Source organism: Scomber japonicus, chromosome 16, assembly GCF_027409825.1.
Source record: "Scomber japonicus isolate fScoJap1 chromosome 16, fScoJap1.pri, whole genome shotgun sequence".
NCBI classification, from domain to species: domain Eukaryota; kingdom Metazoa; phylum Chordata; class Actinopteri; order Scombriformes; family Scombridae; genus Scomber; species Scomber japonicus.
Window position 1 is genome coordinate 8,522,732 of NC_070593.1, and position 17,667 is coordinate 8,540,398.

Here is a 17,667-nt window from a genome sequence, read left to right on the forward strand (position 1 = left end):
AAACCAATGGCTGACATTGTGAAAGGGGAGGATTGGTCTCTAGGAGACGCGTGAGGAGCCAATATACAAACAATTCATCTTAATAAACACTGGAGATGAAGCATGTGTACATTTATTACTGTAGCACAGCTGGTGTCCACTTGGGGCCTTACATTTTTCTTTCTGTATGGATGGCTGGAGATTATTTATTATTATAGCCTACCATCCTCTCTGGTTCCCATATACATTCCTATTTCTCCCACCAACTGTAGCGTATTTGTTTTTATTAGAAGTGAGACGCACAAAAACGAGACAATGTGCAACAGACATCTCTTTTACTGCATGTTTATTTATGGCCACCAATGATTCAAGGTATAGCAGAGCCTTTATGTTGCTGTAATACCTGACAAGTAAGCCGATCAGGTTCCTTATTGTGAATCATTTGACACTATTCTATTCAATGTAATCTATTTTTGATTTAAAGTAAAATTCAATTTACTCTGCTTTAATATTCAGGCAATAAAATGTTTGACTGCTCATTAAGTTCATAGTCATCTTATGGTAGGTTGCTTTATAATCATTTTATATCCCATGGTATCACATAATTGGGTATTTTATAATTGGGTCTTGGTAAGATTTATGACAAATTCAGGTTATAGTCTAGCAAAGTTAAGTCACATAAAAGAAAAACCAGCTGCAGGGTGTTAGTTGGGTGATCCGGACGTAAAAATAAACTGGCCTACATCACATAACTTTTCTGAGCGCGCTTTTAATACATACGGGTCGACGCCTGTACTATTTCTCCCCGCCACTGCAGAGCTCCAGTCCAGCATAGTCGGGAGGAATGGAATGAGAGGCAGCCGTGGGCGATACCAAATCCGACTGACATTAGGGGGTGGGGGGGTTCGCTACGACTACTACAACATTTCTCAACATTAAAACAAATAAACACACACTAACAAACTCAAACATATTATCAACTAGTTTTTATGTTATTACATTAGGCTGTCATTATGCTTATTTGACTCCTCTTTGTTGATTTTATGCTTGTGTTACATATCCATCTTTATCCCGGTCCCCTCCTTGTACGCTCCCACTCACCGCACATGTATTCCTATCTGGTTGTTGCTGCTCCAGCGGGGACAGAATGAGGCGAAGGCGTCCGACCGACAACTGCTCTCTCCGAAACTTACTGAAGTCTTTTAAAAAGTGTGGATTTTTAAAAATTGCTCCCAGCTTTAAGAGCTCTCAAATCAACCCCGGTTGGATTAACACTGTTTAAGGGAATAACTTATTTTTTTCTCATTAAAGGTGAGTTTTTGCTTTAAACGTTTTCTTTTTTTTTAATTCCTTTGCTTTCGGAATCTTTAACGGTTACCACTTCTTTTTATTTTTTTTTAAAAGCAGCGGTGGCCGTGACGTCATCCCATGCTTCTATTAGCCCCTTTAAACGCTTAAAGATTATTCTTTAATACACATTAGTTGGTTAACGTATGAGTGTTTTAAAGTGTTTGAAGCCACTGGGGGCGGGGGCAGATAAGTTGTGCTTGGTTCTATTACCTCACTAAACGGTGATGCTGCCAGTCAGGGTATTTTACAAGGAATGTTGCCACGATATATGAGCAACCAAGAGTGTTTTATGTCAGTTTTGCCATTTTTGTGTCTATGTATACATTTCGTCTTGTAAATTAGGAATCATTTCTTTGATTTGTTGATGTTTACCCACTTTTTTTTACACTGTTCCCTTCTCTCCTTGTGATACAAAAACCTGGTGGTGCCCCTCTTAAAAATGCAAATACGCCATGCAGGAATGTCTTTATTCGTTTCTATATTGGCAGTAACGTGTAAAATGATTACACCCTTAAACAGGCAGGTGTGGAAAATGAGATGTGAAAAATAAATAAGTTATCTCATTTGCACCTAAGTAAAACATTTCCATAAATATATATTTAAAATATTTTGTATATTTTGGATTTTAATGAGTTGTATCTCCTCCAAGAGGTTGTTGTCCCTATTAAGGTATAACAAATTGTCATAATGGTAAAAACAATTGAATGCTTTATTTGATAAAGAGAAGTGTCACACTCTTGCTTTCTCTGGTCATTAATAACCATTAAGAACAACCACCTTAACCAATCATACTCCTTACAGGGTGTTAAAGAGTCTGCATCTCCTGGTGCACGTTGCCTGTTTTAAGGGTTAAAAACTATAGCCTATCTTCTCCCTTTTTTTTATTGTTGAGTATTTACAATGCCACTAATGCCCCACACATCCACCAGCGTCACCTTTAGTTTGTGCTGCAAAGTGCTGTGGATGTCAGCACTTGAATGGCAGAAAATGAAGCGTAACCAATGCTAATCGGTCTTGTTTTGGGGGGGCTGCAAATTCTCATCTACTTTGCCAATGCTTTAAACAAACTACAAAGTTGTTTTGTTAGCACTCAGGAATTCCAACAATCCACCCTTTCTGTTTAATATTAGACCAGAGGGCAATCAGGAACAAACAAGGAATGGGAACTCTCATGTTTTCCCTACAAAGTTTAACTTTGACACTGATAGGGCACTTATTAAGGATTCAGTGGCATCTAAATACTTTTACTTTCACACCAAATTATCTTCACCTCTGCCCTGTTTTCAGTGAGGTCAGAGTCATAAGGTTAGATGAGCACTCCCTGGAGCTACTATACCGGCTTATTAACTTGCTCCAGGGCACTTCAGCAGCAGGGGCAATAATGCTCTGCCAGCTTAACTTGTGTCTTGTGGTTACTTGTTGTAACTACTGTCACTCAAATGTCTTTTGCCAAGTCATATTATGCAGGATCAATGTATAGATTCATACAAAGGTAATCCCTCTCAGTCATTAAGACTCATTAGAAGTCTGTGGCGGTGTAATTATCTGGAGACACTCTGTCATATGTCAGTATTTTGGGTGTCAATTTTTGAGCAGTAGGTGTGTAGCCCCCAGCCAATAACAGTGCACACATGTGAGGTTTGGGTTGTAGTGTGGCGACCAGGCTACATCACTCTGCTCTCTGTCGCTGTGTCATGGATGTACAAAGAGCAGCGGGTTTGTGTGTCTGCTTGACTGATGGTGGGACGCTGCATTCACACAAAATTGCAAAAATGCAGCACCTTCCTGTGGTGTTGGGTGTGTTTACTTCTGCTTTATAACGTAACTGCTGTGAAACAATAACAAAAAAAAGTAATGTTTTATTTATCTGGCTAGCTTTGTTTCCGCCAATGCTGCTGGCTGGTTGAGTCGGGGGAGAAGGAGCTGACTTTGATCGATGGTTGATCAAAATCACAATATGATTGACTGCAAGTTTCAAATCGCGCTAGAGGTGCAACATTTGTTAAAGGCAACGTGTGTGTGTCAAAATACCAAATTTTATAATAAATATTGTGGTGCTACTCAGATGTCCCAGCCTACACATCATATTCTACAGACTTAAGAAAACATCTTTGTTTGGTACAGATCACTGCCAAAATCACAACATGATGAAAAATGATCATTCCCGCCAATATATCAATATATTTTGACCAGATACCGCGATATCGATATTGCAACAATATTGTTAGGATGACTAACAATGTGCTTTCTCAAAATATTTACACAACGATATTTTTGCTAAATTATCATCAGTAATGTGGATATAAAGACAAAGTGAGTAAAGGCAAATAATGTAACAGCTAAAATAGGGAGGTAAGTTCAGACAATGACATCATTGTAAAGCCAGGAAATGACTTATGCCATATCAAAATCACAATATCCAAAATCTAAGATGATATCTAGTCTCATATCCTGATGCTGATATCATATTGATATACTGCCCAACCCTGATGGCAATTAGATATTTCTTCTAAGTCGTTCATAGTGTACGACACCAACAGCAAATCTTTCATAGTGCACCTTTAATTTGATATAATAAACCTTGTCCGCAGTAATCTTTATTACATTTCTGATATTATAATTTACAAATGAAATCAGGACTCTTTGCTTACTCTGCACACATCAGCTCCAGTCAGGGTATTCCCCCCTCCCCTCCTTCCTTATTACCCCCCTTTACCCTCCTTTCTCTATTACAGATTGTTAACACTTGAAACTCATCCAATACACATGGCAAGCTAATCAGCTACCTTGTGCGGCCTATATATGACGAGCTGCTCAGGTCTCCTCCGATCCAGCCAGCTGCGGTGGAGAGTGGAAGAAAAACAAAGCGTGTTTTTGTGTCTTGGCTCAGTGGTTGTAACAGAGGAGAGAGGGAGGAAGAGAGAAAGAGAGAGAGAGAGAGAGAGAGAGAGACAGAGGGAGAGATATGATGCAGGTGCTGTCTGGACAGGAAGATCGCTGCTTGAGTAGGAAACAAAAAGGAAATGTGTGAACAAAGATGGTTGGTGTGTGTGCATGAGTCATTGGGATGGATCTGGATAGGAATGTGTGATGGGATGGCCCATAATTGCACAAAGAAAAACCCCCTCCCAAACTTCACCAATCATTTCTATGAGTAACGGATATGTTGTGTAATCTCACCTTGGAGTTTTTTACCTTTTTTTTTTTTTTTTTTTAAACCATTTTGACACATGACAACGCTCGCCGTCACACACACACTTACGTGAACGTTGGATTTATTGTTTTTTTAAAAATTGTTTTTACCCTCAACTCAGCATCAAAAAGCTCAACTTGAAACCTTAGCCTCAGGGGCTGGCTTCCTCTGATGCTAAAACTCAGCAGTCAATACCAAAAAGAAAAATGTCAGACCTGAACTGAAGAAGTGTCTGTATACACAAAGGTATAACAGGTGATAACCCAGGGTCTCAAAACCAACAATCAACTTATTAATTCAGCATTATGGTTGGAACTGTAATGAAACTAATCATTAGATACAGTCCTATATAAATGACTAGCTCAATTTCAACCCACTACAACAGTAAAATCCTGCTTTTTACATAATCGTCTTCTCACAATGCAAGGAGATTTTTTTAAATGGTTTCAGAAACTTGATTATAAAGTGTTCCACCCTAACCCAAAATGTATCACTCAATCTGCTGTTATTAAAAGATAAAAGAGTAAGAGGAACCTAAGGGAGGAAAGAGGGTACCACAGCTACCATGACAAAGGATGAGAAGAAGGAGGAACTCTATATCTTTACCCTCCTATATTACAGGTGTTATCTCCACTACAGCCCTCTACAGTATATGAGGGTGTGTGTGTGTGTGTGTGTGTGTGTGTTGTAAACCATACAGGTGCCGTGGGCGCTCCACCGCTATCAGTCTATGCTATCTTATAACTCATGAGACCGATTCTGGATGTTTTGTTTTTCTCAGGAAAGTCAGGTTACAAAGTGTCGAGAAAAAACAGGAGGATTACTGAGAAGTGATCGAATATGTTGAAAAAACAAAACAAACAAAAAAAGCTTTAAGTTGTGTTTTGACTTTCATTTTAAGGTCTGAAAATGACGGACAAGCCTTGATTTTCAAGTAGGGTTGGTGTTGAAGCCATCTGTTGTGAAGAATATAGCTGAATTAGTTCATTTGAGTACTGGTTGATGCTTTTATTTTGAAGGTATTGGGCAGAATCTAGTTACACAGGTAGGCAGGTAAAGGGGCAGAGGGCATTGGGAAGGGTTTTTGTTTTTTTGACCAGGGCAAGAGAAGCGGCAGACACCATCGTTCTTTGTCTGTTTGCTAACAATGTTGAAATAAACAGCACGCAACTTCATTCTTACCTGGACAACGAGTTAAGTTATAAGATGTATCTTTATTGACCGCCCCTTGGGAGGAATTCAAATTGACACGTGCAGTACAGCGGGAAAAAAAGTAGCAGGGTAAAAGTGAAAGTGTACCAAAAAAGCAGATCATTACTACAGTTGGGTACTGGACATATTTGACCCGATACCAGCACCGCACCAGTACCTTGAATTTGCCACCAGTATCTTTTTCTGTACTTTACTTTCTCTGTAAAAATGTAATTTCAGTTCTACCAAATGAGTCCAAACTTCTCAATTAAAAAATATTCATCATTTGTTTTGTTGTGTAAAGTAAAATAAACACTAATAAATAATAAACTAGGTAAAATAAGCTGTGTAGTGACTGTTATCAAAACAAAGGCAGCTGAGAGATTTAGTAGACGTCCAGATGGAGTTTAATACTGTTTATTGATTAAAAAACAAAAAGACTGATAAGACACTATATTATTAATTAACACTTGATATGATAATACAATGTCAACAGAAATTATTGGAGCTCTACTAACTAACCCCCCTTTGTCTGAAACTCCCACCGCCACCTGAGTGAACAGGTAAGATATGATGAAACCACATCCGTGTGTCAATGAACGCACGTGACGATCGCAGGCAGCCCGATCAAACACGTGAACGCAGACAAACATACATTTTGGCTGCTCGTCATCAAACATCCGTCCTCTTCTTCCCTCTAAATTGACCTACTGAACTAATATCTCTAAAACATGTCCGACTTTATATACTGTTCAGGGTCAGGTTTGAGAGCTGTAAAAAAAACTCCACACATTTCTTTTAATCAGAGTTTTCCTAATGCGACTCACAGTATACAAAAATGGAAATAAAAAAGCATAACTTAAAAAACATTTATTACTATTGACTGACGGGGGAATTTATGAGTCAGAATATGAACAGTATGTAAGGCTTAATTGAAGAAGGAAGCGGGACTGTTAACGAAGCTAACTCAGCGATAAAAACACATTTTCATTTCCTATAAATTCCTCACAATAAAAAAAACCTTCTGGGAGTCTGTCGTCGGAAAAGCTTTAATATGAAGCAGCAGCGGCGGCAGGAAATGTTTTCATCTGCGGTGACTGACGATTGAGTCTCTGAAAAAGTACAAACAGGAACACAGGAGGGACATTTCAGGCTCACAGTCACAACATAATCTGCTCTCAAGGTGCAAACTCGGGAATACCAACCCTTATTTTAATTGATAAACACCAAACATCAGAGTTTCGTGCTGCTGCTACAACTGCAGGACTCCTTTTATCCGTGTCTCAAGTGCACCAAAGGGGACAGAAGAAGAAGAAGAAATAAAAAAAAATGGGGTCAGTTCTTCCGGCATTTGTCTTCCTTTCTCCCTTTTCCTTGGATTGTGTGTTTTTTCTCCCTCTGGGTTTCTACACTGAAGCTTGAAGTCTTCTTTTTATAAAGGAAGCGGACCCAGAGAGATTTAACCTGCCAGCGCCAGCATCCCTCCCCACCTGCCCCCAGAGGATATTATCGGCTTATCTCACACGCTCCTCACTAAAGCTCTAGGTGTTTTCTGAAGGATATTTTGTTGTTTTTTTTTGTTGTTGGTAGGATTGGTTGGCAGGTGAGACACAAGTTCAGTCTAGATACTGTAGTTATCCTGTAATACCAGGGATGTGTCATTCCAACAGAATAATTGAATTATCGTTCGCGGGGTCGACCTTTTGTGTTTTGGGTTCCATTAAAAAACTTTAATGAAGAGTTGAGCTTTGTAGTTTACTATAATGTAGGGCTGGATAATTTTTACACCTGCCTTTGGCTATTTTGACTCAGTAGTAGGTTAGCCTGCTAGCTAAAAGTCTAGCGTGGAGAAACTGCTGAGTCATGTGAAAAAGCTGCTGTCTGCTGTGACGGTTGCTAAGGGAGACGGACCCGACGCTAATCATCAAACTAGTACGTCAAAGTGTGACAAAAGTCGTAGAGAGAAAACTAAACGTTACGTCTCATTGCTAACATGATTGTAGGATGTTACATTTTAGGGGAACAAATGAAGGCTGATTATCATTTAAATAAATAAAAGTTTGTGCAGTTAAAGCTTGCTTGTTATGAATATTGAAAGTAATTTTTTGGAGCGTTATCTATTTAGCCCTCCGTGAATGTTGGCATGCAGCTAATATTCGATGAGTCATCGTTTATACCCACCGATTAGGAAAAAATGGCTCATTTTCATCCCCGTGTAATACCAGCTGTGATTGACTGAGCGTCAGAGGTGAATTCATGCAGCTGTATGTTGTTTCACACTCTGTCGAGCTTCAGACAGGCACAGGATTTCATGGCTTTAACTTTCTGTACTGTTTAAAAAAAGACAGAAAGAAAGGCACACCGCGTTTCTCGTCTCGTGACTCTTCTTCAGGTGTGACAGTTTAAACGAGAGAGGAGAAAATCCAGGAAACATCAGATCACTTTCAACAAGATTTCTGCTTCGAATAAAAAACAAAACAGCAGGGTTTTGGTTTTTAAGGCTGTTCGCTCTATTTCGGGCGTACGTAATGGTCGGGTTGGTTGACATCGCAGCGGTGTGTGTGTGTGTGTGTGTGTGTGTGTGTGTGTTGCGATTGCTAGTTGGGTTTTTTGTTAGGTTTTTTTGCAGAGTTACTCATGCACAGTCCAGGGCCCTGAATGCTGGGCGGGGAGCGAAAGGAGCGACTGCTGCTGCTGCTGCTGACTCTGTTCTAACATGTCTGGCAGTGCCGGCGGTTAGAGATCCATCTGTGTGTGTGTGTGTGTGTGTTTGTGTGTGTTTTAGCTCTCTCGCTCCTTGGTCAGAGCCACATGGAAGCCAGATGCCATGAATGAATGTTGAAATAATTTTTCCATAAAGGTAACTGAGCTCTCCCAACTCTTGTGAAAGGACTTTAATTTGGGATGGGGGGAAAAATGTTAGTGAGGACCTCCCCCTGCTCTCCTTTGTTTTGCTTCCTGGTCTTTTCTCGTGCTTCTCTGCAGGTCGTTGTGGTTAGAGAGAGAGGGGTGGAGACTCTTAAATATAAGAATCACAATCATTATCTTCTCTAATCCTGATCACAGTCACAGAAAATGTGCTTTTCTACATTACTAATAGCGTCATGTCGACTGCACCATGAGGGCAGTGTACAGCACCCAGATGGTGAGTCGAAGTGTTTGGGTGCGTTTTGATCTCCTCCAGACAAGCTTCAAATTACTCTGCTTGGAACAATAATGAGCATCTGATATGTTTTATTTTCCCTGCACAAATCTCCTGAAAATTACATCTGCTCGTTCTCCCTCATTGAAGAAAAAAGGCACAGTATCAATGACTATTTTTATAACTGCTGGACACAAGATGTCTCTCACTTCACTTTAAAGTTCAGTTCTCAGTGTTTGTGCTTCAAGTTTCCACATCACACTTGTTTTAAGTTAAATATTTGTATCAGGATTGGCTTTCAAGCTAGTTGGGGTGTCGCATATCACACTTAAAATCAGATTTTCAATGAGCACGGTGAGAAAATGTAAACTTTGTGAAGATTAATGTGAAAACAGGCTTCTAGTGTCAAACTCAGCACAGTGACGTTAAAACATGTGACTGTAGGAGGAAGAAGAGAAATACAATTTTAGGTGGAGATGGACTTTAATTATTACCCGATAGGAGATGATAGTGAAGTACTGAATCTTTTACACCAAGAGAGCAACATCAGTGACTCTGATCATGCAGAAAAACAGTCCCGTACCCACACAGTGAAGAAGATAAAGACTTTCTTTGTTGCCATGCACGGCCGCATTCAGACCAATATTAACCCCTAATGAGCAAAATGTCATCCTCCTATTCTTTTGAATGTGGGGGGATGAAAACATGGACCGCTCCGGGAAAAACAAAGCACTCAAAAAAAGCCAAACCTGGCACAACTTTTGCTGCGATACTGCAACGTGATGTCATTCGGCGAGGTGCTGCTGTTGACGAGACGCATACTGAGACGCTGTAACACTGTCAAAACTACACGCCCCCACCAATACTGCTTCCTACATCAATGCTTCTCGGCCTCGTGTTTCTAAAGACCGGTTAGCTTCGGTAATAACTAAAAGTAAAAACATGAACTCCTTTTTCTATTCAATCAAATCTGAATCTAATGGAAGATTGATTCCCACCTTCTCTAATTTGAACCCTTATCCGTCTGTGTAGCCGCCACGGATGTATTATAAGAGCTGGATATCGGACCCAAGATGGCGCCCATTCAGTCCTATGAGAGTCTTAGGTTATCAGTTTTTAGCTTACAGGTTATGAATACTGAATATGCACAGTAGTGTTTCCTCCCACTGACCCCACCCACGAGTTCCTCTTCGGCCCACAGACTTTATATCGTGTTGATGTCTTATATTTTTTCACACATATTAAACCTCCATAGATAAGAAGTTCATAATAGAGTCATAATTGACTTTTTTTGAAGTCCTGTCAACATTTTTACAGACCTCTCTTTTATAATGGTGGTCTATGAGGAAAATGCTTTTTCATTCTCACAACGAAATTACTTTTGTGAAAACCCCAGAGGTGCATTTAAAATCCAAAACAAACTAATAAACATAGTATTAAGTATAAATAAAGAAAAAAGCTAAACAGCAGAATTATCATACACAAATTCACAATATGGCGATGAATTTTAGTATGATTATTCTGCTGTTTAGCTTTATTTTTTGGGCCATAAGGGGAATTTTTTTAACCTGCAATACTGCGAGTGACCACTGGGGAAAATCGGCGCCCTACTCAGCTCTTATAAAACATCCACAGTAGCCGCTGCCAAGTATGGGCAGCGACACGTCTTTGAACAAGTGTTTTAAATATTGGCCAACGCACAGTTATACTCGGGGGCAGTTTCAGAAGATGGTGCGTTGGCATTTTTTAAAGATTACTTTCGCTGTCACTTTGATTATTTTATCTCTCAATCAAGATTCAAGAATGAGAGTGATTAATCAAGCAGGAAGTTTACTAATTCGGAGTGATTCAGGGACAAAAGATGCGAGACCAATTAAAAAAAAAAAAACTCTAGATGATCTGAGAAGAATTAAAATGCCTTTCTACTGAGATAACCTCATATAATATCACTTTAAATATTACAGCTGCGTTTAACTACGTCAGTTGTGTTTTAGCCCCGAGGCGACGTGACTTTTATCAACGAATTAGAGCATTACAGTTACAGGAGTGCTGCTGATGTGTACAACGGCTGACCTTAAGCGGTTACTAAGCGTGACATTTAATAAGTGTTTGATTGACAAGCAGGAATTTACTTCTCAGGTGTTGGATTTGTACGAGCAAACAGGAAGATAATACTCTTATCTTTACTGGAGGTGTGTGTGTGTGTGTGTGTGTGTGTGTGTGGTGGATAATTACTATAATTAATATCCTGCATTTCATCTGTGTGTGTGATAAGTCCTTAAATAAAAATCTTTTAGCTTGACTCAGAGCCAGAAACAGATAGTTTTACCCTCCTTGTGAGGCTGGGTGGAAATCGAGGAGGAATTTTGACAGTCAACATACAAATATCTACAAGATGAGAACTTAGAGGCAAAGGGGGGGATCATGGGAATTTAAGGTCTTAAAGCGTGTGCCCCCCCCCCACACACACACACACACCTTTGCCTGAGATTAGGCTTAAAGGCTAAAAAGACACGCACACACACACACATCCAGGTATTTAAGAGGAGAAAAGAAAGAGAGAGAGAAGGAGCTCTATTAATGTCAGCAAGTGTCACCGTTATTCATTTACACCGTCTTAAGTTTGTCGACTGCGGAGAAAGAAAGAAAGAAAGAACATACATTAAAAGAAAGCAGCATTTTCAGAGTCGTAGCAGCCTTTTTTTAAACATACACACATATTATGAGCGTGTTTCCGGTGCATAACGACAGCCACTTCCCGACATCACGACAAGCCAGGAGTCCAAAATAGATGTTTTAGACTGTTTAGACAATCCAGAGTTAGTGGTTCTGGTGGTCAAGCATGTCGCCAAACGCTAACATGCTTTTTCCTGTTTATTTTTTAACACTCGGGGGAGGAGGGGGGGTACCTCCTTTCTTTCTTTTTCAGTGAAAGGAGAGAGAGAGAGAGAGACGGGGAGGGGACGGTTTTGGCCGGGGCGATCCTCACTGTGAAGGCTAATGCCATCTTGTGACTGATGTGATTTAGAGCTACTCGTCAGCTCAGCAACATTTCTCATCAGCTGAATAAACAGATCTCTTTTTGGCAGGGAGAGGAGGGGTGGAAAGACTTGTTCCCACTTGAATCCAGTCTTTGCCACTATTTATAATAGTCTTTGAAAAGGGAGTCCTTTAAATATTTCAGCAAAGGGGCGATTTGTGTCAGCGTCTGCAGTGTTAACAGACCTCCTTCCTGATTGGTGGAAATTAGATTTCCTTTGTCTTTTTTTTTTTTGCCGCCCTACGATTCGGATCATTATAAAGTCATTTTTGGCTCTTGCACAGCTATTCCAAGCAATAAAAAGTCAGAAAATATATAATTGGATTGAATTTTATGGTTAGTTTGCGGTAATTTGAAATGGCTGCGGGTGTTATGGGACTTATTTGAAAGCCATTGCATTAGATATGAGTTCTTTTAAAGGTGTGAAAAGTATAGTTTAGTTTTCATACGTCAACCTAACTAAACTTTATTCCTATAGAAGTAAAAACACAAAAATAAAGAAGTAAACATAGTTATAACATAAAATGTGTCATCAGAAGAAACATAAATGCAAATATAGCACATTAATGGCCTTTATATCTGCTTATAAATACAGTAAAGTGTATTATAAACCATTAATTACATGCTTATAAATAATAAACCTTTTACAAATGTTTCATAGATAAGTTATAAAACATTATTAAGGACCCCAACTTTTGTGCTGTTGTTTATCAGTCCAGCAGTAGGGGGATTTAAACATTAAGACAATCGATTAAAGACTCAATTAGTCATTTAAATCTCTTTTCCAGCTTCTCAAATCTGAGAATTTGCAGGTTTTACTTATTTTACTTCACTGCAAACTATCAGGACCCCAAAAAGTAACTGAAACTTCTTTTAGCAGCCAGTAACGTAATAACGGCCAATAACCAATAACGTAATAACTTTTTGTAAATAATGTTATATATATATATATAAAAACCCTTTACAAATTTAATAACAGCCGCCGATAATGTAATAATATACTAATATCTCTTATTTAAGTTTCACTTTCATTACATTATTACTGTAGTTTTATTACATGACTCTATCTGAATGGTGCTGATGCAGGAAAAACCATCCATGTAGTTTTTAAATGTATTCAAATCCAAATAAAATCAATTAGTTAAACTCAATAAAACTTAAAGTGCAAACAAACAGAGTTTATCTCCAGATCTGGATCACAGCTAACGTGTGTTGTTCCAGTTTTCTTTTTTGAAAGGACGCTGTCGGGGGGACGCAGCAGTTTTTAGCGGGCACGCGGAGACGGTGGCGGCGCTGCTCGTGGTGTTGCGTCAGGAATCAAAGGCCACCATTGTTGGAATGAGAAGCAGATGTTAGCGAGGAATTCTCCTGACTGCAGCAGTTTTTCCTTTGAATCTCCCTCTGCCCTCTCGCTCTCTCTCTCTCTCTCTGCTCTCGCTCTCCCTCTCTCTCTCTGCTGCTGTTGCCGTATTGTCCACACATCTTTTATTCCCCTGTTTTTATACTTTTTTTTTTTTTTTATAGCTTTGACACTTTCTGTACCTGCAGCTATTCTTAAGTCAGCGTGGTGACAGCCTCCTCCGGTGGGTCTGAGGAAGTTTTTCCTTTCTGGCTCCACCATCCATCCATCCTCCTCCTCCTCCTCCTCTTCCTCCTCCACTGCTGCTGCTGCTGCAACAGTCAGACACAGAGACTCTCCACCCCTCTGATGTCAACAGAGGAGGGAAAGAATGAGAGAGAGAGCGAGAGAGAGAGGAGGCATAGTTGTGACAGAGGCCCTTTTTTTCCTCTACATCCCGGTGTGGGATTTTGGTGTCACGCCTGACTCTGAGGTTTGCCACGTTGACAGAATCCGTGTTTCAGGGGCTGAAAGGCAGGAGGAAGCTCAGCTGGGGGATGGAGGGGTGAGGGGTGAGGGACTTTTTTGTCTGTGTGTCTTTACATGTGGCTTCAGTGTTGCATCACACTTTGCATGGCAGTGAAAAATGGAGAGAGTGGAAGAAGAGGAGGAGGGGAGGGTGAATGGATGGAAAAGCAGCAGTAATTTCATTATCCAGCACTCCCTTTCCTCACGGTACCAGAATATTTAAGGGAATCCACCCTTTCATTTCACGGCGGTTAACGTTGACATCCCCACTGTGGTGATGATGATGTCTCATGTGTAGACCAGACATGACACAACAGACCTTTTTTTAAAACCCATTAAAACATGACTACACTCAAGTTATGTCTGAATTTACCCGTCTCTACATGCGACAGACACGATATTCACCTCTCACCTTTTTTTTTTTAAGTGTTTGACATTGTTATAAATTAGTCATTACTGGGATGTAGCTGTTGGTGCAGTCGGAGGGGAGTCGTATTTCATATTTATGACATGACTTCAACAGAGTCTGCTTCAAGGGTTGTTAAATTTTGCTGGATGTGTGAATGTTTCCACCTTGTACGTTCCTGTAAAACATTTCAAAACCCCGACTATAAAAGATCAGGATGAGACAGATGCTTCTTTAAACCCTTACATATTGTTCACGGTTCAATTTGACCCATTTTTTTTTCATTTAAGAGCTGTGAAAACACCACATACACATTTATATTTAGGTAGACTTTTCCTAAATGTGATCCACAGTATAAAATAACAAATGGGAAGTGCTGTACTGTATTAAAAAATTCAAAAATTAGCATTAAAATGTGTTGTTGTATTCATCATATTCCATATAATGTTCTCCTGGATTATAAAATAGTGATTTATTAATGACTGATGGGGGAATTTAATAATGTGAATTGGTGTAGAGACTAATTATGAGTCAGAAAGTGAGCAGTATGTGAGGGTTAAGTTGTTGTACCAAAAGAAAAACCCAAATACTTTTCTGTGGCATCATAAAAAGACGTCAAAAACTAAGCTGTCTAAACCATGAAAAACACTGTTTACATATTGAACGTCCAAACTAGCAATTTCAGGTGAGTTTTTTTTGTAAAGCTCAGCGTCCAGCAGCCTTAAACACCTCAGGCAGGAGTCAGGACGGACACAGCTGACTTACTTTTCAGAGTCTTGGCTGGTTTTTATCCTTCTGCTTCTCGCTCCCCGTCATCACTTACACAGCGTTTAATTAGAGCCAAACTCACAATTTAGCTTAGTCATACTTTAAAAAAGGTAAAGGTGGCATTTTCAGATTCTCTACTCTGGTGATTTGTATTTTTTTAAATGTTTTTTTGGGGCATTTCTGCTTTTATTGGATAGAAAGAGGGGTGTGCTGTTGTTGAAACGGGGGCGTTGCATTCGCTGTCACCGTTCATTTGACCTGTATCTATTGATGTGGCTTTTTGTTAAATGAGTAGTTAATAGTTTTAATAAGACAGTAGTTGTGAGGATTTCTTTTTTTTATGATGTAACAGTGAAGACTGATGGCTCCAATGGTTATACAGTAAACTCCACAGCTCCATAAAGTAATTTTCACTTTCAACAAAAATCCATTTAAATCATTATTGCTATGTTATATTTTCATGTCTTAAGTAAAATAAGACATGACATTGTGTGATAGAAGGTGCTTTTTCTTCTAAAACACACACTCTCTGCTCTCTGACACATTATTCAAGGTTTAATCATCCATTTATTGATCAATCAGATTGGCTATTGATGCTTTCTAAACATATCTGTGGTTCAAATGTTCTTATAGACACTTTTTATGAGGGGATTCTTGGACTGGGTCAAAATTGAACCGGGTCATACTGCGATGGTGTAGAAAATGAACAGTATGTTGTTTTATAAATGTATCTACACATCGGGGTAGTTAGCGGCGACCGAGCAGCTTCCAAGTTTCCAGTGCCAGTAGCGATCGTTGATAGTGAAGAAACTTTCAGTAGTTTAAGGGAAATCTTTGCTCTCCTGCTGAGAGTTGAGTTGAGTTGATTGATACCACTCTCATATCTGTCCACTAAATATGAAACTACAATTATCGGCTTATCGTATAATAACGTAATCATCGTCACGTCTATGTATGGACTTATCGTTTGATACTTGGACATGACCTCGATCACACTTCACATTAGCAGCTAAGAGACTATTCACTATGCACATTGGCTAAACACCTCCTGAGTGGAGACTGCAGAAGTGAGCGGTGCCACTTAAAAGATAAGATAAGCCTTTATTGTCATTGTACAGTCACCTAGACAACGACATTGGAAGTGAGATGTAAAAATGATGTATATATTTGGTCACATGTTACATTTCACATCAGTGTGTTACAATACAGTAAACCAATCAGAAAACATACTTAATTCTTGATCATATTTCATAATCCTTTAGTTTAATCAATAACATCATCATTAAGTGCATAAATAACTCTGTCCCAGCCCATTATGGCAGTCTGCATGGCCCCCACTCTTCAATCCCACCCCCTCTTGCATTATATTATCATTATATTAGGGTATTAATGATCTTTAAATGACAATAATATCGTTTATCATGATTATTTCTGAGACAATATATCGTCCAATAAAAGTAGATATCGTGACAGGTCTACACACAACCTCTCCTCCTCCTGGATGTTTTTAAACCTCCTAAACTCTGTCGAGATTGAGACGAGACAAACCTTCACTCTAATAATAATAATGCATTTTATTTAAAAGCGCCTCTCAAAGCACACAAGGACACCTTACAAGACACATAAATAAAACATTGAACAATATAAATCAGCTTACATTGCATGGAAGTCAGTATCATATACATTTTAAAAAGATAAATAAATAAATATGAATGTGACTACATAGTGTAATACATCACATATAATATAATTTAAAGCTTGATTACATGCTGTTATCAATGGATGTGTTCTGTTACTTCATCTGATCCAGAAACCGACCGACCTGCAGATATTATATCCGCCCTGATTTACCGGCAGTGCTCTTAGTTCTCCTGAGGGGAAGCTAGTGATGTGATGTATGGAAGTGATCCAATTAAATGGATCCCACTTCTAATTAACCCGATGGCATCACACACAGCTCAGCTCTTCTGTAGTAGCACCTGACATATGGTCATTGTGTGTGTGTGTGTGTGTGTGTGTGTGTGTGTGTGTGTGTGTGTGTGTGTGTGTGTGTGTGTGTGTGTATGTCTATTTTTGTCTTTGTGTGTGTGTGTGTGTGTGTGTGTGTGTGTGTGTGTGAAGTAGCTATAGATGTGTTTCGTCAGTGTCAGCAGCAGCGCAGGAAGTAACCGGTGTTGCGGTTTAACTGGTGACTTTCTCACATTACATTATTACATTACGAATGAATGAATGAATGAGTCTCCTGAACACAATTTAACTTACATAAATATTTTTCGATATTAAACTTTTGAATGTGTATTTTTAAAAAGGATTAAACCCTAACCCTTTTTTCAGGACCAAGTCACCAGTTAGCACGGTCACCACTTAAACCGTAACACCAGTCGCACATCCAATGAGCAGCCTTAATGAGAACTGACGCTGTATGTCAACTGTATGTATATTTATGGCCTCTTCCCTCACAATGCTCCCTCGGTCTCCGCTCCTGTAACAAAGACAGCGTTGTTGTGTGTTGACAGGAGGCGCATTCAACGACCACTTTACTCCGAAAAGCTGTTTGTGACTTAGCAGCAGAAGTCCGACTCTACACTTCATGCTGTTGTTTATCGGTGTCAGCCCGGTCGCTCCACTCCTGGCTTTATTAAAGTAACAGCTGACTGATTTATAGCACTTTTATTTCTTTTGCAGCTTTTAAAAGTCTTAAATCCACATTTTTCTATCTTTTAAAAAGCTT

At 39.3% G+C, this 17,667-nt stretch overlaps 1 protein-coding gene across 1 annotated transcript in view; it reads left to right on the forward strand.

The window, feature by feature from the left end:
• Positions 1 to 1,145: 1,145 nt before the first annotated feature.
• Positions 1,146 to 17,667, forward strand: part of frmd6 (FERM domain containing 6) — a 32,539-nt gene continuing 16,017 nt past the window's right edge. Inside the window, exon 1 of the mRNA XM_053336335.1 lies at positions 1,146 to 1,290. The gene's annotated coding sequence lies outside the window, so the exon portion shown is untranslated. The remainder of the gene's footprint in view (positions 1,291 to 17,667) is intronic.